Below are 6,000 nucleotides of genomic sequence, written 5' to 3' on the forward strand. Positions count from 1 at the left end.
TGAGGTTGGACTCTACGCACAGTCTGCACTGCTGTCAATATTAGAGAGATTTGAGTCACTAGCTCGTTGAGATCTTGATAATGAGAGCTGGAAATGTTCTGTAATAATGCAGATAGATACTCAGTATCTGCTGGATACAAACACCGTTCAAATTTGTGGATATCTGATGGATTGTCTTGAGTCCAACTGCCGACATATCATAATTATGCATTAAGAAAAGTGGGCTATGTCGTGGGTGCTCAAGGTCTTCCTCCGATCGATATAAAGAGTTGTGTCATCCATTTTTTAAGTTTTATTATGTTAATAACATAAATTTTTAAAGTGGAAAAGTGCCAACAAAGGTTTTTTCGTGAGCAGTCTAGCTACATCATTAGTAACAGTACTGCCCTGGCTTTAGTAACTCAGATGGGGTTTCGGAAAATTGACTACATCATTTTAACTGAACGGTATTTGTATCCAGCAGATACTGAGTATCTATCTGCATTATTACAGAACATTTCCAGCTCTCATTATCAAGATCTCAACGAGCTAGTGACTCAAATCTCTCTAATATTGACAGCAGTGCAGACTGTGCGTAGAGTCCAACCTCAAATTTCTTCCCAGAAACGTACAAGATATGTTTCTAAACTTTTGAAATCAACGAATGAGCATTTGGAGACATGGTTTCTCAAAGAATTTACCCACTTACGCCGCTTTTAGAGCCCAGATTTAGCGCCTGAAAGAGAAAAAACGGAGAGAGACTTGAATCCAGGTTCCCAGCAGACCAGTAGTGCCAGGACTATATGGTTTTGATGTTTTCTTCTTGAATGTAACTTGTACAATCCTAAAATGCAATTCTAGAGTGCAACTTTGCTTTTATTCGACTCTTTTTGCTCAACTCCGGGGGTGGCCTTATACTTATGTTACGCTTGAAAGTGCGCATTTTTCACATTTTGCAACGTCGCCATCCTAGTTTTGGAGGTCATGTCACAAAAACATTTTCTTAAGGGTATTTTTGGATGAGGAATCCGAATCCGTTATTAGTTTTAACCAAAAATGTTCCGCTGAGCCAATAAACTCAATTTCATGGGTGGCCTTATACTTGTGTTACGCACTGTATGTATCATATCTTAATGATGTAATATCAAATGTTTCAAAACAACGTTTTCTTCAAATTTAAATTCTGAAACAGTAGAATTTTGTGACAAACTTAAATTCCCCAGCAAATCTGCCAGTTACACTGAAAACTTTAGGTTTAAAAGTTTAATCTGAAACAGTGAATTTACACAGGAGAAACATTTTTAAATGAACTAACAGACACATATCAGCGAACTAATATTGATTATCCAACTAACATTTTTTGAAAGAAAAACATGAAACAGTAACTTTTAATTTTATTCTAACTAAATGTAATGTATTTTTTAGCAACATTCCCGAAGAAGTAGTATGCTTAGGTTTGTTAGCTTTTATTGCAAGAACTGAATATTTCAGGTTCGAAATTTTGAATATTTCCATTTGAAACAGTGAATTTTAGAGAAAAACTGATAGATAACACTTTTAAATTGTTCGCAGGTGTCTATTCATTTTTTTAAATCTATAAAAATGAAGAACTGTATTTTTAGTAAAATCGAAAATCTCATTAGTGAACTTTGAAACGGTATTTTTTGGCAGAATAAAGAGGATCTCAAATACAAGTTTTGAGGGTTTTTAAATTGCTATTGATATTGAAAGCATTGAAATTTATCGAATGGAAACAGAATAATAGTTGCTTTGTGAAACTGAAAGTTTTCAGAATAGTTTTCATATTCAAAACAAATATTATATCTTGCAGAAAGTAAAAATTGAACCAAATGAAGTTTTAAGAGTAGAACTTGAAACAGTAAGTTTTCAAAGAAATTGAGAGGAAAATTGTCGAAACAGGTGGCACTTATCGTAACATTCAGTCACTGTCCTAAATTTCAAAAAACTATTAAAATTTTGTCTTTGAAACAGTAGATTTTTTTATTAAAGCAACTCCTCACTAGGGCTTCCATCCGGGCGGGTCAAATTCGGGGACTAGGGCAATCTTGCTTATTAAATTTATTGAAAATGATAACAGGACCACTGATTAATTCAAATGATTCGTTTACCATTCCCTATTTCAATCTCTTTCTCAACTTTAAAAATTACTAATCGATTTCACTGTTTCAGGTTTTAATATTAACATCAACAGTTGTTTTCAAAATAATACAACACTCTTTTCACAATAAGGACTACGTTATGCATAATAGTAATATACCAGTCGGTTTACGTCGCCTAACGGCGACTAAACCTCCTTCTCTACACCACCCTTCTCAGTTTTACAGCGCCTGCGGCGTTACTTACTGAGCAGTTCGTTCCGATTACTAATAATATATAAAACGCATGTGGAGTCTGTCCATCTGTCCCAATGTCCGCAAATTTCGAGAAACAAGAAAGAAAGGCGGCTGGGGCCAAAATCGAGCTTGCGCTCTTTGAGCACCGACCACCGCCTTGGACCACTCGGCCACGCTGACACACAGGTAAAACGGGGAAGCCGAGAAATGGGGTGATCGGCAGCCCGGGGGAGACCTGCCAGGGAACAACTGGCAGTCCAAACCCCGGGCTGCCGGCAGCCTGCCTTTGGGCTGCTGGCGGTTCAAAATTTGGGCAGCACCTACCCCCTATTATTGGTATTATACTTCGTTCTGAATACGATTTCTACCTAATTAGTCCTATATTTAGTTATCAATGTGTTTTAATGTAGTATTGTAATTCCTTCATCGTTCATTTTCCCATATTCTCCGGACTTGTGATTTTTTTTCCGATTTTCACTCAATCTTTTTCACATGAAAACAAGTTACGGCTGATAAACAGAGTTGATTTTAACTAATTTTCATTTGAAACGAAAGCCTACCGTCTTACCTCATTTCCAACTGAAAAATATTAACTTCGTTTCAATAAGAACATAAGCGAAACAACCCCGTTTTCATTTTAAAGTGAGCGAAAACCGACTTCCGCCACAAGGCCCAAAAAATAAGAATTTTCAACCGATTTTCATTTCGGAGCAGTTCAAACTTACTTACTTACCTTTTTATCCACCTGAAATCATATATTACACTGTTCCGAAATGAAAATCGAAAGGAAGCTCTATTTTGATTTTCGAAAAGCCGATTTTCGTTGCCAAAGTCCAAATTTTGCTTCGAAAATAGCTTCCGACAATTTTCAATAGATACATTTAACTTTTCTCTACATTTTGTAACTTGTTTTCAGTGAAAAAACTCGAGTTTAAGCGAAATACGCTTTGAAAATGGGAAAAAAGGCTGCCGGCGAATAAAATAAATGTGATGTGGATTTACGGTAAACAACACGCTCGGCCGGGATACCGGAGTGTCGTTGCGCTTTCCAGTAGAGGCTTCATGCATGGCTATGAGTCAATTAGTAATTAAAGAACAGATTTCAAACCGAATTTTTCACAGAAAACACCAAAAAATCAGAGAAAGAACAGATTGTTTCGAAAAAAAAACTTTTCTACAAGTGTCGGAAAACATAGAGTAGTTCCATTGTTCTAACACTTATCAAGATTTCAGAAGTGTAACTGGAAACGTTATGTTGATTCATGAGTCATTTAGCACTCTGGCCCAGACTTTCTAACATTGGGAATTTGGAAAAGCTAAAAAGAATTGAAAGTGACAGTGTATAATTTACCGTAACACCTCTAATGAGGTGTTCACAAAGAACTATGTTCAACGCGGTATATCTTTTTTCTCAAAGGAGATATCAAAAAGTTGCCAACAGAGAAAACATAGCTGAATACTTATAAAATATTTCTTCAGTTGAAAAAAATGTGATAGCTCATGAAGGAGTTGAGATATTGAGCTCCAAACTCTTCCTACTGGGAGCACCTATATTATAGGTATTACTGTATTTAATCTTGTTATCCTAATCTACATTCTATGAAAACGTTATCTTCTTATCTCTTTTCTTCACTCTATCGGAAATCTGATTACAAGAACTTGTTAAAATCACTATAGACATACACCCTGAACCACCATTCGGCCGCCACTGGCCTGCCAACAAGCAACCACTGACCAACCCGCGGTCCTTCAGCCGCCGTTCAGCCGCCAATCAGCCACTTTATCAAAATTATTAAATTTTTAGAAATAAAGGCTGTCATTAGACTAGAAAGGATTCTGAGGTATCGTACATAAATTTTTTTCCACAAAAGTTGCGGTTTTCTATAGAACTCTAACAATTTTTACTTTGGACCACTTTTGGACTGTTTGCGGTCTGCCGGCCACCAGTCGGCAACCCTTCAGCTGTTCGCGGTTTTTCGGCTGCCGACCGGCCATCCTTCGCCTGTTTGCGGTTCTCAAGCCGCCGACCACCCCATTTCTCGGCATCCCTGTTTTACCTGTGCACATTTCTGAGAAGGTGAACAAGTAAATGAGGAGAGGCCAGCCGGATGAAGCGCCGAAGGCGCAGCAGCCAGGCTGGTTACTAATAATATTCAACAGATTCCGTCTGTGTATTTGTTTGTCGCCAGCCATAACTCCCTCCATATTGGGCCGATTTTTTTGAGACCTGGATGTATAGATTGGAAATTCGACTCAGTTGATGCCCGAACTTTTCTTTTTTCAAAAAAATCAAATTTGACGTCTTCTGGAGACAATACTGATTTCAACGGTAAACAGCATTGAGAATAGGTGTGTCCCGACAGGGTGGTAGAAAGCTCAAAATATCAACCTAACACTACTGGCTCGGTGTTTCTTGAATGCACTCTCGTGAGGCGCCGGCCGCGCGTGTGTGGTGTAGTGGTCCACACAGATGACTCTTACGCGAGGGATGGCGAGTTCGTTCCCGTCAAATTGGAATTTTTTTTGCTTTTTTGTTATGGGAAAGTAATTTATTGAGGAGCTTTTGGATTTGAATGGAGGGAAAAACAGTGACTATGATAAAAAATTTGTCAATAAGTTTGCTCCGCATCTTGCATTTGAGAGCAAATTGAGTGAAAATTTGGTCAAGAGCCCGAAAACTCCCGTTGGAAAACTACAGTAATCTTAAAATTAATATTTGATCATGAACGTCCCAGACCGATAGCATTCGGTATTTTCGGATTCGAAAGTTCGATTTGAGATTTGAATACCGCTCATCAGAGCTGTAAAATTTTTGAAAAAGGAAGTCGGAAGAAGGAAAAAGGAGTTAAACATTTCAAAAGGGGAGCCGGAAGTAGGAAGAGGGAAGTAAATTTTTGAAAAAGGAAGACGGAAGAAGGAAGTCAGTCAAAAATTCTAAAATGTTTGTAAACTTTTTTGAAAGTCGGAAGTGGCAAAACATTTTCAACGGAAGACTGAAGCGGAAGTCGGAAGTAAATTTTCTAAAAAGGGAAGTCGCAAGAAAGAAGAAGGAAGTGAAAAAAAAAGCCGGAAAGAAGAAAGAAGGTAGTCGGAAGTCGGAATTCCGCACAGCTCTGCCGCTCACATACATAATGGGAATTAAAGGAACCGGGAGAGCATGTTTTCTGATAGCGAAGCCTAAAATAAATGGAAGACCACTACTCAAGAAGCTGATATGTGAATAAGAACCCGTCGTAGCTCGGTTGCCTACAAAAAATATGAATTCTTGGATGAGAATTTGATAAAGCACCGTCTTAGTTTACCATATTCCGAGAATTCCGGCCTTGCCGCCTATCAGTCAAAAAATATAAAATATATCGGCATGATCACTCGCCTATTGAGAAGGGAAGAAATAAAAGTTATCAAATTCACGTTCTTCTGTGAGATTGTTTTGAAATGAGGAAAACATAGGAAGAAAGTTCATATTGGTAAATTCAAAAACAGCTCATTCTAAATTCCATATTCTATCAGGATAGAAAAAGTCATTGAGAAAGTTTGTAGAGTTTAAGTCTGAAAAGGAGAGATTTTTGTGCTTTATCGGAACGAACTGCTCAGTAAGTAGCGCCGCAGGCGCTGTAAAACTGAGAAGGGTGGTGTAGAGAAGGAGGTTTAGTCGCCGTTAGGCGAC

Source organism: Caenorhabditis remanei, chromosome IV (genome assembly GCF_010183535.1).
Source record: "Caenorhabditis remanei strain PX506 chromosome IV, whole genome shotgun sequence".
Lineage (NCBI taxonomy): Eukaryota > Metazoa > Nematoda > Chromadorea > Rhabditida > Rhabditidae > Caenorhabditis > Caenorhabditis remanei.